Source organism: Lonchura striata, chromosome 8, assembly GCF_050655825.1.
Source record: "Lonchura striata isolate lonStrDom1 chromosome 8, ASM5065582v1, whole genome shotgun sequence".
Lineage (NCBI taxonomy): Eukaryota > Metazoa > Chordata > Aves > Passeriformes > Estrildidae > Lonchura > Lonchura striata.
The window spans coordinates 5372834-5387371 of NC_140710.1; the positions used below are offsets into that span (position 1 = coordinate 5372834).

At 41.6% G+C, this 14538-nt stretch overlaps 1 protein-coding gene across 5 annotated transcripts in view; it reads left to right on the plus strand.

Annotated features, from left to right (window-relative positions):
• The window catches only part of GLIS1 (GLIS family zinc finger 1), a 179478-nt gene that overhangs the window by 31286 nt on the left and 133654 nt on the right, over positions 1 to 14538 (plus strand). For 2 of the 5 annotated variants that reach the window (XM_085586238.1, XM_085586241.1), the window contains one exon: positions 13302 to 13395. The exons of the other annotated variants lie outside the window; for them this stretch is intronic. The gene's annotated coding sequence lies outside the window, so the exon portion shown is untranslated. The remainder of the gene's footprint in view (positions 1 to 13301; positions 13396 to 14538) is intronic. 5 annotated transcript variants of the gene reach the window in all.

Below are 14538 nucleotides of genomic sequence, written 5' to 3' on the forward strand. Positions count from 1 at the left end.
ACTTTACTCTGCTATACACACAGTAACTACTGTCACATTGCATGAAAACATTACTTATCTACTCACTGTAAAGATGCCAACTATCTCTGGATCAAACTGTGCTGAACTATGAAGTCAGACTTCTTATAAGGAAGAAATACTTGCAAATCATACAAATACATGTTCTGATGATAAAGCCAAAGGTTTTTGACAAACTACTTGATGAGGATTTTTCTTATTTGTTGTTTTCTGTACTGAGAGGGGGGAGGGAACCCAAATAAGTTCCTTGAGTTGTTAATGTTGAAATAGCTCCTTGGGGTCACAGAGGGATCAAGCACTTCGTATCTTAAACAGTTCCAGTTTGGCAAGGAGAGTCAAGGCATCAGTGCAGGGGGATGTCCTACAGGGACAGAATTACAGGGTGTGTAATGGATGCTCTTATTTTTGGAAGACTGGCCCTTTCTCAGGGTTTCCTCTGGTGTCAGGCTGAGCAGGGAATTAGGGACTCCAGACCAGTATTTTTAAACTAAAAATGCCTCGAAAGATGTTCCAGTCTTAGCTCTGAGTAGTTACTGTGGCTCTAAAACCAGTAATGCATGGCCTGTAGACCAAGTTGAACATCTCAGTGCAAAATTTAGGCTGTTAGTAACTCTCAGTTTTATAAGAATTGAAGCAATATCCCTTTCATGGTATGTGTGAACTTCATAGGCTTTAGCTCCAGAACCACCAGAGGCACAAATAAATTGAGGTTCTGGGGCTTTTAATCCCTTTGAAAAAGGGATTATTATTATTACTATAATTATAACCCAAAATTCTAGTCACCCCTATTTGCCCAGTTTCTTGATACGAGTTCTTCCAAAATACCTGTAAGCTCCAAGTCATGAATTTTATTCTCATTTTCAAAACCACAAAACCCTGGAGAATTAAGTGTTTCAGCCTGGATTGTCACTCAGTTTTTAGTATGATAGTGTTAGAACTGTGCTTGCTTACAGCACTGACAGCTGGTAACACCAAAATTAGCAGTTGTGCTGTTCTGGACTCCAGCCTTGGCAGAGCCAGCTTAGGTACTGCTGAACAGACTACAAGGACCTTCCTGTGAGCTTACAGTTGGCTTGCAGCAGAGGACTCTGAGTAATCAAGCAATTACAGCTGAAATCAGAATCAGCCACTTGAAGGCTTTTTTGTTTTTTCATTTTTGTTTTGTTTGGAGTTGTTATGTGAGTTTAAAGATCTTGAATCATTTTCTAAGCCTCTGCATTCAAATTGATTGAATACTGGGTGCTATAAAAACATTACTTCAGCACAGATACACTTAGACAACTCCCTTCTAATTTTCTGTAACTGGGTTCGGGCACTCCAGCAATCTTTGGTGAAAAGCCATTGGATACAAACAAGTTGCAACTTTTATCCCAATTGGATGGCTGAAGGCATTTCATGTCTTTGTGTAAGAAAGTGGCCTTTTTAAATAATATATCCAAGCCGTGCAGGGCTGTGAAAAGGTTACTTGTTTACCATAGCCAGGACTCTGTTAATTCTGTGCCAAAGGGGGTATTAGGCTTTCCCATTTGAGCTGCTGTGCTATTAATGCAGGATCTTTCACTGTACTTCTTACATCTTCCCAAATTTCATGTGTGCCAAGTTCTCAGAATGTGATTCCTCTTGCCAGATAGAGGACACAGAGGCAAGGTGATGTCTGCAACAAATCCTTGTGAATTTGCTTCACCCCTTTTGGGAATTTCCAAAAAAGATAAGTGTTTTCAGAAATGTCTGTTTAGATAAGGGAAAATTCCTATGCAGTGAGTATTAATTACTTACAGTTCTTCCTTCTGTAGTCAGACTCTTGCAAAGATTGCCATTTTAACAGCACCCTTGCAGCATTATCCATACCACTGGATCCACACACAACAGTCTAATTATTGATGAGATGTCATCACAAGTATAGCAGGATCTGGCGAACTCTGTATGAATGTTCATATGTTGTCATCCACATACTGCAGACATAAAACCACTAGCTGTCTTTTGGAGAAATCCATTGTTTCATCATCTGTAATTGTACAGCACTTTCCAGAAATTTTCTGAGAAGCATCCCTTATGAGTTAAAGAGCCATAATTTCCATTATCTCATGTTGAGTAACTGGATTTGTGAATTTGTCTTGAGTCATTTTCAGCTACTTTGAAATATGAGGATCAGATTCTGTTTGCAACCAAGACAGTTAAGATTGAGTTCAACTTTATTCTTTGCTAAAGGGTTTATTTTCAGTTTCTTTAGTTTAGTGGTCTTGCAGTGCAAGCCTTTGTCAGGCAAGATAATATCTCCCACTTAGTGTTTTCATAAGGATCTTCCTGTTTTCTTTTTTCTTTAAAGAGCATTGAAAATTTAGCATTTCACCCACATGTTTGTGGTCTTCTGAACGGTATCAGCTGGTTTACAATGATCTCAGATAGATTTTAAGATTATTTTTTCTCCCAGCTGGAAAACATGGATGGCATAACAGCTTCATTTGTGCAGTTAGTCAAAAGTGCAGTTCTTTGGTGCAGGCTACAACAGTAGAAGCCCTGTGTGCCTTGACCACCTTGCAAACCAGAGAACTGTTAAAAATCCTCAAATTAGGGATCTGAGCACCCAGTCAAGTAAAGAAATTATATTTTTCTTGATGAGCTGTAGTAGAACTCTGCTGCAGAAAGCATTGGATAGAGCTTTAACCACCAAAAGCTGAATATTGCTGAAAGTTTGGTGGGGGTTTTGTTTGTTTGTTTGTTTTGTTTGTTTGATTTTTTTTTTTTCCCAGCAATCAGAAAGCTTAAGTGATTTTCATTTTGGCATCTGGAAGTTATACTGTGTGATTTTGTGCTTGTTCAATCACTACTAGCATGGTGATACAGCACAATAGTGGTTTTTTTATCCATTAGGTAATCCTGTCTGGAAAAATGAAAGTTTTATAGAACTACTGTAGCATTTGTAGAAGAGCAATACCTTCCAAAAGAAAACTAAAACATGTATAAGGGAAGAAGGAAATCCTTTAACTTCATGGGTGTGGGGTTTCAGGCTCAGAAGGTCACTAAAAAGATGATGGTCTTGCCATTGCCTGGCTGATCACTCCTCATGCAGAGGTAATTTTTGGAGCTTGGTGACAGAAGGGAAAAAATGGGCAGAGCAGAGGAAGTTGGCCAGACCTACAGCACACACTGGATATCCTGGGGAACACAGAGAAAACAGAAAGCCATTTTTGAGAGAAGGAGGACAATAGTATAGAAGAAACAGGACGCATGGACAGTAAACTTCAGCCAGGCTTAAGTTGAAAGTCCATGTTGGATTGTTCTTCCAGTTGGGAAAAAGAGAGGCCTCTAGACGAGATTACAGAAAGGGCCCATCCACTCGTGAGGGTTTTTCAAGAGCCCTTGGCTCCATGGGAGAAGAAACAGCAGATGACATTGAAAACTTGCTCATTTGAATTAAAGAAAACAGCAAAGTGCATACCCAAGGGACTGATCTTGGTGACTGTAATTCATAGAGAAAACGGTTTATCAGCTTTCCTACTAAATCTATCTCTTCCCATTGCCCTCCTTCACAATTTCACATAGAAGCAAATGTCTGCCCCCATGGCAAATCACATGCATCAAAAGAAACACATGAGGACCTCTGCAGCACTGCTCACTCAGGCAAATCCTGAGTCCAGCTGTAAGAAAAATGCTGATGCACCCAACATGCCTTTTGTAGAATTTAGGAGCTGATGCAAGAAGGCTTTATTGGCTGACTGCTTAAGTCTTCAGAGCTTGGAATTACAGAAAAGCCAGGAAGAAATGTGCTTTTGGAGTGCTTTCAGTGCACTTTGACTCTCTTGAGGTGCATAGTATCAATAGTGCAAACTACAGAATTCTTGCTCAGAACTGACTGTTCTATTGTACAAACTTCTTCATGCCTTGAAATGGCACATGCTGATCCCAGATGTTAGAAATAATCAAAGCAATGTGACAACTAGAAAACTTAGTATCAAAAGACACAATCTGATCTGCATTTTAAGTACCTTTTGAAAATGCAGAATCAGAGAAAAAAGTTCTAAGAAAATTGAGGTAACTTTTCAAAGGTGTAGTTAAAAAAGGAAAACTATAAAATTACAAATAGTTAAAAGATTAATGAGAGATTGATTTGTTTTATGCAGTTAATGCAGAAAGTAGACTATTTTTAGTCTTACTGTGTATTGGCTAAAACTGTTATCTTCATGAGTGTGGAAAAATGCAAATTGTCTGAGAACCAAAGGAAAAGAGCACATCCTTCAAGCAGAGGACTTGTTCTCTGGTGACATAACTCTGTCATGACTTCTGTAACACCCATGGTCTTGCAGTGATGGATAGTACATTGCTGAAGTACTATCACACATTGTTGAAGTTGCAAATAGACCCTATTGATTGCAAAAAGTAATACTGTTTTCCCACCTGTACTTGATAGGATTATTTTCCAGCAGAAAATTTCAACTCAGCTGTTTATTTTTGCATTCCATGATTCCATGATAGAGAGGCTTCAAATCTATATTTGTGATGTATCTAGATAACACAGTGGTTTAGGCCTTTGTGTGAAAGGAGACTATAAAGATGTTTGTATAGAAGTCCTGTTCTTTTCCTCTGCGAGATGTATGTATTGGGAATACATTTTTAGGAAAAACTCTGAAATCTGGGTTCAGAACTTTGTTTTTCTTGCTGTAGTAAAGGCAAAGATAAGCCTTACCTAAAATTGTTGAGAAGCTTTTAGGCTTCTGGACAATTGATATTAGATCTCTGATTGACTGGAGGCTGATGCAGCTCAAATACATCTGTTAGTCTTCCACAACACCAAGTGATTAGTAATGCTTTACTTCAAGATGAAGGCTTGGGATCATGGAAATGTGGTTTAGCACTTGGTGTGTCCTTGGTGTGAGTGGGTCATGAAATTGTCCATGAAATGACTGTGCCTGTTCCTTGTATGTTACAGAGCAGAACGAGGTGGGATCTGATTTAGAGCCAGCACAGCCATTTAGTGCTATGCTGCTACAATATTTCCCCCTGATCTAAAAGGTGAATTCAGGGATGTGTCTGGCAGTAAACATGACTGCCACTCACAATTACTTTTAGTAATAATAATAATTTTAAAATAAACTGGTGAGGAGAATATTTCCTGATTCCTGTATGCACAAGGTTTGACTGCAGCTTTACTTGTTAGGAGTCAAGGCTGAGCTAAGTAAGAGGTGATAGACCTGGATTTACTTGGGAAGGAAAGACAGTAGCAAGCCTGGCTCTTAGCATCATGAGATGACATGGTTGGGACTGTCACACACAACTGGATCAACCCTTGTAGATCAGTGTGAGAGCTTGAGGTATTGAAGGGCAGGGAGTTTATGAAATCATCACCTGCCCGGGAAGATTTCTGCTGGGGAAGAGTTGGACATAATTTACTCTGATTTGAGGCAGAGTTGTAAAGATAATATCTTAGGGATCCTTCTAATCACTTTTCCTGAGACAGATAAATTTGATTGATGCTCCTTGATGTATAAACACCCATAGTGGATGAAAGTTCAATATTCTGTATATTAATGGAAGTGGCAGCAAATGCTGAAGGAAGAGCAGAAGGAGTCAGGCTTGTAGTCAAACTTCCTGCCACTAATAGTGTGCAGCCTGGGGACTTCTTGAATTAGTGCTCATGTTTTATAGACCTTCACCTGTCTGGCTACCATAGTTTTTTCTAGGCAGCTATTTTAACATATGCATTTACAATATTCACAATATTCTCTGATGGTTTTTCATAGCTTGTATTTTAGTGAAACTCCCCATGAAAAGCTGAACCATTGTGATTACAAAAAAACTGCCGTGTGATTTGGTGCCTCCTCTCCTTTGCACCTTACAGGAATGTGAGTGAAGTGGTCAATAATCCATGTGCTTCTTAGTAGTATTTTACTGCTTGGATTGCACAATCTATAATGACATGTTAGGGAAGGAAATTTTGTCATTTCTTGTCCTGAAGGAAAGTTGTCAGAGGATTGAAATCAGTTTGCTGGTATAAAACTCAAACTTGAGTTTTATAGCATGACCTTTAGGGTAGGATGAGATAATTTTAAGAGGCCATCATGCTCCAGTGAAGTCAAAATGGAATGAGAAGTGGGGAGGAATCATTAAAAATATGAGTACTAAATTGTTTTTGCACTGTGTTAGGTTCAGATATTTGTCCTAACATCTGGTTTCTCTACCACTTTCATCTTAAATCTAAGCTGGATTTTCTTAGTAAACAAGCAGCAAATTCATCACAGTGAGCTTTCCAAAAAGCTTTACAAGTTATTTTAAAGATCTTTTTGGATCTTTTACTTTTATTGCACAATAAGCTTCCATTCATGACTAAAGATGCCTGCTTGAGGTGTCAACAACCATTTTTCTTTCCTGCATTTCAGCCGTATTCTGTGGTATTTGGTCCATAAACTGGACCAAAAAATCTATTAAATTAGATACACCAATAGAAATTGATTTTGAAATGGAGAAAAAAATAAATTATTATTCCTTCTGATATCCATACAGCTGTGAATACATCTTGATTCAATTTGTACCAAGCGGTGGGAAAACACTTTTTGAACAGTTTGAAAGTATTTAATAGTCCTGTGATGCACAGTTGATTTACAGTTGAGCTGTACTGGATTTCAGTGCCATGTGTCTGAAAGTTTGAAGGTATGATATGGAAAATTATTACCTTCCCTGTTATTCTGAGTAATTGCTCTCTAATGGACTCTTCCAGCTTTGAGACTGTTTTATTGCTTGAGGTAACTGTTAGCTGATGCCAGTTAATACAGCTGTGATTATTGACCAGCCCCTGGGAGAATATTGTCTGTTCCTGGGTGACAGGAGCCCTGTGTGCTCTATCCCTCTTAGCTTCTAAACAAACTCAGAAAATGGGGGGGGGGGAAGCCCTTTTCCTCTAGGAGTGATAACTCAGGATAGCAGAAATAAAGGCCTTGTCAAAGTGGCTTGGACCATTGAGCCATCTAATTGAGAATCCCATCTCAGCCTGCAGTGATCCTGGATGTCTCGGGAGGTGCTGCAATGCTGTAGTTATGGGGTGGTTCCTTTCTGCTGAAGTCTTGTTGCTCATCTTCTTGTGATACAAAAAGGTGAGAATTATTCTCTGCTTACCTTTATACCATTCATCATGTAGCTTGGTCACCTCTTGTTATCTCTGGGTTTGAAATAAAGTTCCAGATCTCTGTGGGATCTCTTACTCTGAGGTACATTCTCTGCCTTCACTTATGTCTGCTGTCCCCTTGCTTGTGCAGTGTTCCTTTTGGCTGGAGTTTAACTGCAATGCTGAGAAAGGGTAACCATGGATACACTGAACAGAGTTATTTTGCTATTTCCATTTCTTTGCAGCCCTTGAGTGCTCTTCCACTGATTTTGTAGCATAGGCATGTGCCATCTGAGGTTCCACGGACTGAAACAGTCCATAGTCCATGACCAAAATGAGTACTTTTAGGTATTTGACAAATGAATGGCTTGGGGGGCAAATCACAGTGTTTTCCTGACTGGAAGTAGAGCCTGTTCACCAGCCACAAATGTTAGAAAATCATGGGTGCAGCTCGTGGCCTTGGATGAACAAGTACCCATCTGAATAAGTACTTCATTCAGTCAGGCATGCTTTTGTGCATTTATTCCATTCATACCTTATCCACTCTGATCCATTTTTAGTCTGAGTGTGGAATCAGATTCTTTGACATTGAAGCTTCATGGGAAGAGAAAGGAAATATTTTAAATAATTGAGAAATAAGGTTGCTGCAGCAAGGCTATGAATTACTGAATACTGTATCAAGTGCTGAAAGAAAGTAGAATATACTGAGACTTTTAAAATCACACAAAAGTATTGGGAAGAGGAGCTTTATTTCTTTGTAATGTGCTGGGTAGCTATGGAGGGCAGGTGGCAGTGAAAATTTATGAACATCAGCAAAAAGCTGGGCTCTGAAAATACTGTAATTATCCATATCTCTTTGAATTTGAACAGGCTTGAGCTTGGCAAAAAGTATTTAAAAGTGTCTCCAGCTGATGCTTTTAGCCCCACTTGTTCCCTGTTCTTTTCTAGGACATTCTGCCCAGGTAAAAGAGGGGAGACATCTCTGAGGTTTCCTGAGTGCTGTTGGCTGTTCAGATGTGCAGACATGTTCAGGGAGGTATTACAGGGCATGGAGTCAGCTTGTCCCACCTTGTGCATATCAGACTTACTGTGAGTTAATGTTCTGGTACTGGCTGCTGTGCAGGCACACTGGGCATAATCACAGGTGGCCTTTTGCTGAATAAATGAAAGAGGAACCAATAATTCTTCTATAGAGGTACACAACTGCCCAGGAGCTTTGTTGTGGGTTATTCATGCCCTAGCATAAGACTTTGTCTCCTAGATAACTTAATTTACACCAAGGCAATTCAATGGCCTTCCTGAGGGGAGGAGATACAAGTGATGTTCAGGTTGGGAGGCAAAGAAATGAAACTGCAGGGAAGGAGCTGCATCATGCCAAAGGACATAAAGACAGAAGATGTTTTGAAATATGGTGATCCCCATCTATAGTCTGATGCTGAGAACAGAGAGGAGTGTAGTGGGAGGGCAGGGCTGTTACTGAATGATCCAAGCCATAGGAGACCTGTCTAGTTAACAGAGCAGTAAATCTGAGCTTTCCTGTGTATATTTATTTTCACATCACAATCTGTTTAAGCAAGAAAAGCACATTCTAATTGCACTCTAAACAAGGATTTCTCCTTCAGCCTTTTACAGCTGTTTCTTGTATGCAGTGCCAAGCTGATCTTGGTGATGAGATGTTCTAGCACAGCATGGACAGGAGCCCAGTGGGCAGATGTTTCTTCTGCTGCGTTTTCATTCACCGTTTCAAGGGGCAGTTGAGAGACTGTTTTGCTCCTTCACAAAGGTTTATAATTCATGAAGCCCATTACTGTGTACAGAGCTGCACATCTGGCATAAAGACTCCGGTGGCCCAAAGAATGTGCTCACAAGAAATAAGATGCTTTTATAGTAAATTCTGCAGTCTGACTGGAATTAACTTCATTTAAGACTAAAGAGCAAAGATAAATAGATAAGATAATGGATGCTGGAAAGGTGATACCGGGGAGCTGCGTTGAGTTACAGTACCTGTGACATCTCAGAGCAGCGTGAAACGCTTTGGGCTGTAAAGCTGCAGCCTGCAGTTATCAGATCGTGTACACAGCGACCTAAGGATTTGATCCCGGCAGTTCGGGTAACGCGGACAGCGTGAGCAGCAGAGCAAGGGCCGTTCGCTCCCTATGGCAGAACGTGGATAGAAAACAAACCTTTTATTCCTTTTTCTGTCGGTGGCTCCGAGACGCGCGCGGAGCCGGTTCGGCCACCGCGGCTCGGCCACCGCGGCTCGGCCACCGCGGTTCCGCCACCGCGGCACGGCCACCGCGGTTCCGCCACCGCGGCTCGGCCACCGCGGTTCCGCCACCGCGGTTCCGCCACCGCGGTTCCGCCACCGCGGCACGGCCACCGCGGTTCCGCCACCGCGGCACGGCGCTGCTCTCGGGCCGCTCCGCTTCCCCGGCACAGCCTCCGCCCCAGCAGTGTCACTGCCGGCAGCACCGCCGCGCCGAAACGCACCCGGCTCCCTCTCCTCGTCTTCATTCATCCGCTTAGCAGCAAAAGCCAGCTTCGAAAAAAAGCAAAATTCTTCCCCTTTAGATGCCTGCTGCAAAACGTGCGTTTGAAAGCTGTAGCCTGTGTTTACTAATTAAAAAACAAAACAAAACGAGCCAATGATTGTGGAGATAAAAATATTCCAGTTGAATAATCAAATGTACCATAAAGTCCCTCTGGACTAAGACATCTTACTAGTGGCATCCCGGCTAAATTTAGACTTCAAAATTAAAACCATTTCTGCTGAGAGGCCAGATCTGTGGGCATGTTCTGCAGTTAGTGAAAAGACAAAGATACTTCCCTAAGGTTAATTCAGACACTTAAGATCTGAAGTTGTGGGTGTCTTTCCTGACTCTTGTAAAAGGCTCTTGTGCTCCCAAATTAGACAGAATGAGTGCAGGATTGAATTTAAGTGTAAAGTTTAGGGTAGGCTGTAGTGAATTCAGGCACAGATTTTGATTAGCTTTCAAAGGAGCTGAAGCCAAGCTGGTACTTTTTGTACAAAGGGCTGGATAAAGAGTTTTTATGGACATGGTGAATCTCTGTAGAGGCTGACAGTACACGTTAATCAAAACTACTCCAAAAATGATATTTCTTAAATGGTACAGTACGAATCCTGCTGACTTTTAATGGACTTTATATTCCAATTTGTTCTGTGATCCACTGGCCACAGTACACCACAGTCACTGTATTTGTGAAATGTACTCTTGATCAGTTGGTTACTACAGAGTGTCTGTGAGAGCCTTGCTGACTTGGTAATAATCTGTGCCAAGCAGGTGAATGACAGCTCAAGGGAGGGATGAGTTTGATATTACATTTATCTTGGAGCATTTGGAGATCCACAGTCTAGCTGCAGTGCTGGTTAATATAGTGAAGTTTTCAGCTCACAATAAGTCTGAAGAAGTGCTGCATGCTTTTCCCTCACTTCTCTAGGAAGAATAGGGATTCGTATCAGAATGTGATAAGAGATCCCCAACAGAAGCTTTGGAGTATTCATTATTAGAGAGCAAAAATTGCACAGTTATTTTAACAGGTTGTCATCAAAATCATATCAGGGACATCATTGTCTGCCAGCTCCATTTGAGGAGTTGTAAGAAATGAGCCTAGAGAAGACCAAGGGGAAAGAAAGCACACTTGAGTGGAATCAGTTCATAATTCCAATTTATGGATGTGGAAAAGCATCCCATTTGCTAAACAAAGTATATTCTTGCTTTGATTATTTTCAAGTTCCCACACCAGTTACCTACTGATCTGTTCCTTATACAAAATTGTAGGGTAAAAATCTCTCTTAATTTGCTCTCATAGCATGCACTGTATTTACTCTATTTATTCAGTTAGAGTGAGAACGGAATTTGGCTGTTCTATTCTGGAACAATCAGTGTTCTCTATTTCAGCCTAATAAGTACTCATTTAGCTTTAATTAAATATTATAATTTTCTACTTCTCTGAAAAAATGAGGGGAAAAATTCTTCTAAAATTTCGACTCACACCCCAGGGCTTTGTAAAACTGGAATGTGCAATTAACATAAAACCAATTCTTCGGTATCTGAAATTGTGGGGGAAAAGGCAGAACTGATTCTTGATGCCTCTCTTGTGCAACCCAGCATTCCTTCAGACTAGAAAGATTCCAGTATTAGTGGAAAGCGTTTTTGTAAGACATCTCAGCCTGTGCCAGCACGGCATGTAATGCACACCAAGCAGCCAGCTCATGAAGAAAAACATGTTTACAGAAACTGAAATGACTTCTTTGTTGTTTACTCGTGCAGAGGAGAATGGCGTCAGGAGTACTTCGAGAGAGAATGTTGCTTTTAAATTGCTACTGAACCAGCACTGTGGTGTGACCAGGCAGAATTTCTGTGACCTTGAGACCCTTCCAGGGGCTGCTGAGCAGACGCCCCATCAAACAGTTGCTGTGTGGCACAGAGAGGGACATTGTCACCAGAGACACGGCTGTAGGCTGGACTTAACCCTCCCTGTCACCCCAGGGAGAGTGACTCAGTGCTCGGTCACAGCAAACGCTGCTGGTGACGTGCTGCCAGACTCTGCCATCTGCCTGTGCTGGTGGATCCAGCTCACCTGAGCAGTTCGGAGCTCCGGCATGTGATTGAGACATCAGAGATGTGTGAAGGTTTAAATGCAGCTGTGCTGCTTGTGCTGGTTCATGCTGACCTTCGATCAGCACATTGTAGAAATCTTCCTCCCGGTTACAGGATTTCGGAATTCCTCTGGTTATTTCCTGTTAACTTTAATCTGCTCCCCTCTAGGGATCTGTAATTGCCTCTAAATTTTTTTTACCTCTGATAGATATGCATCATCAGTACTTGTTAAAGGTGGGGTTTGTTTTGTTTTCTTCTCCCTAAAGAGCAATTTGTAATTCATGCAGTGGATGTATCTTTTGGCTCCGGGCTTGAGATCTTGGAGATCCCACCCACTGTGGGCACAGGCGCTGTTGCAATTCTGTTCACCCGGGTGTGGAAGGTGCTTTGTGTATTGCCTGTGCAATCAGTCAGATTAGTTACTTGTATCCTTCTTTTTAGTAATAGCTGAGTGTTTGCCAGGGTTCCCAAGATCCATCAGTGTGCTGTGCCGGGCAGGGGAGCAGCTCGAGGCAGGAGAAGGAAAAAACGTGGCTAAATCAAAACCACTGACTGTAGAGGATAATTTTACCTTCACCTTTCCTGGTAGAACAGCTGCCCCACAGGGCTTCTAGCTAGATGCTGAATGGGTTGTCACCAGGAGCAACATTAGTGGAAAGTATTTGTGTTGTGAATATCCAGCCAGCACAGCTCTGAGTGGATAGTTTGTGTGAAGAGCATGACAGAAGTATGCACCTTTTTTTTTTTTTTTTTTTTTTTTTTTTTTTTTTTTTTTTTTTTTGCTACAAGGAGCAGGTAATGGAGAGGGGGGTGATTCACACAGGAGTTAGACTAGATATCACTTACAGTAAGTGTGTTGCCCTTGAAGAGTTTAATCAGGCAATTCTGCAAACACAGCAGAGCTCTTGTAAGGCTTGTCATGATTTTTTAGTCCTTACCCTTTTCATTTTCTTTCTGCTCCTGGGTGGTACTTCTTGTCTTTGCTCCACTAGATTTCCTCCCATTTTAGCAATAGTATTCTCTACTCTTTGCAGCATCTTGTATTGCAGGCTCTTCTGGTTCATTTTCATCTTTACATTGCCCTTGTGGCATGAACTTACCCTGTTTGCAAGTGGGGAAACAGAAGCTGAGTCCCCAGATCCTTTGTCCATTCCTATTGATGCTTATATACAGAAGTGTTGTATGATATGATGTTCTCTATCCTAAATTCTAAAAAGTGTTGTTTGACTAAATGCTCCTTCTGCCACTGTGAGGTTTCTCTCTACTGCAGGTTCACTAGTGATTTCTCCGTATGACCAAGGATTGTATTTTCTGGAGAATGTAACAGAATAGATCTCCCTGATCAGACTGTGTTTTCCTGCTTTCTGTCCTTAATTTAATCCTGTGCATTTACACTCGTGCTTCCCTTTTTAAACAACAAATTACAGTGTATTCTGTAGGATCATTGCTGTTTACTTGCCTTCCGCTCTCTACAACCACCTTCCTAGGATGCATCTCCCATTCTTTCTCCCCAGATTAATGGAACTTTGCTTTTCAAGACCTAATGTCAGTTTTTCCCTTTATAGGCCTTTCCTCTCCATACTTACTGTTTCTCTGACTAGCTGGAGTGATCCCCTCCTTCTCCTGGTGGCTGTTCTGGTGCTTCTTCAGCAGTGGGAGGTGAGTGACTGGACAACCATTGCCACATAGATGTCTTGTGCTGCCCTCAGCATGGCCTGGAGACAGACTGGGACAAAGAAACTACAGGGATAAGAGGGGAACGTGGGGGTGAGTCACATGGGATCAGAAGTGTGACACAAATCAATGTTGCAGCAGTAGCAGCTGCTTCATCCTCAAAAGCTGATGGCTCTGTGGGAAGCAGATTGCCTATGACTCAGTTGGCTTTGCTGACTCCTGCACAAGTTTGAATGAAGCCCAGGGTGACCCCAGAGGTCTGCAGTGAGTTCATCCTCTTGATGCACACAGCTGGGAGATGTCTAATTCTGTCTCCAGTTGCAGTGCTGGCAGGAGTTGAGATTGCTACCCTGTGCTCAGAGCTGAGCATGGGAGGAGGAATCACAAGGCTCACTGTGAAACTGAAACGGTGCTTCAGAGAAATAAATTAAAGGGTAATGAGGATCTCAGAGATCTTCTTATCTCTTAAAATGAATCATACTACTAAAACCATAGGATAGCTTTCCTGAGGTGTTTTAATAGCCCTGAGAGGTTCTGACAGCCCCAGCTGCTCTGCAGTGTGTTCCTTGGATATAGAGCAGCTACTGAGACTGCCTGTGAGCAGGGCACACTCTACTACTTCTCCTTTCCTCCACCTCACTCAATTTCTGCTGTCTTTCTGTTTGATCACTGTGTAAAAAGCCAGTGGGTGTCTGTTTTGTTTCTGGCACTAAGGAGCTATGACTTCTGTGACTGTTGTTGGACACTGCTGCTAATATGTCACATCACTAGAGTGGCTCTTTTCCTTACGCCTCAAAGTTTACTGATGGCATCACTGTGAAAAGTAGCATGAAATTGATTTTGGACCAAAGCATATAAAAATGAACACATGGGGTGCTGTTGAGCCAGTTAATGGCACTTCATATTTGGCAATATCATGGTTTGATGAAGTATTGAAGAACAGGCATGCAGTTAGTTTAGCGTGGTTGTAAGGAAAGTGCGTCTTATCCAATAAATCTGATGTCAGATTTCCTTGAGGTTATGAGGTTAATGGCTTGAGGTTTTCTTAAAAAAACCTTCAAACAATCAAAACCCATAAAAGCTCCAACACGTATCATGTGATATTGCTGAAACATTTGCTAAGCAGAT